Source organism: Arachis ipaensis, chromosome B08, assembly GCF_000816755.2.
Source record: "Arachis ipaensis cultivar K30076 chromosome B08, Araip1.1, whole genome shotgun sequence".
Lineage (NCBI taxonomy): Eukaryota > Viridiplantae > Streptophyta > Magnoliopsida > Fabales > Fabaceae > Arachis > Arachis ipaensis.
In genome coordinates this window covers 121,529,318-121,529,555 of record NC_029792.2, presented here as the reverse complement: position 1 = coordinate 121,529,555, position 238 = coordinate 121,529,318, and positions in this window count along the sequence as shown.

Sequence of the window (238 nt, the reverse complement as noted above, 5' to 3'; positions counted from 1 at the left end):
AAAATAATAAAATAATACGGAAAAGGCAGTTTTCTGTAAAAGCTTTAGAAAGACAACTTTAAACTCAGAATCTCATAATTATCTTCATAAAACACTTAGGGAGTGGTAAAAATATATTAGTGAGGCAAAGATAAATAAAAGATAAAAAATTGAAGAAAAGATAAAAATCGAAGAAAAAGTCTATAAAGTTTTAATGACAGAAAAACAGACAGAGACTAGTGAACGAACTAGGGCAACC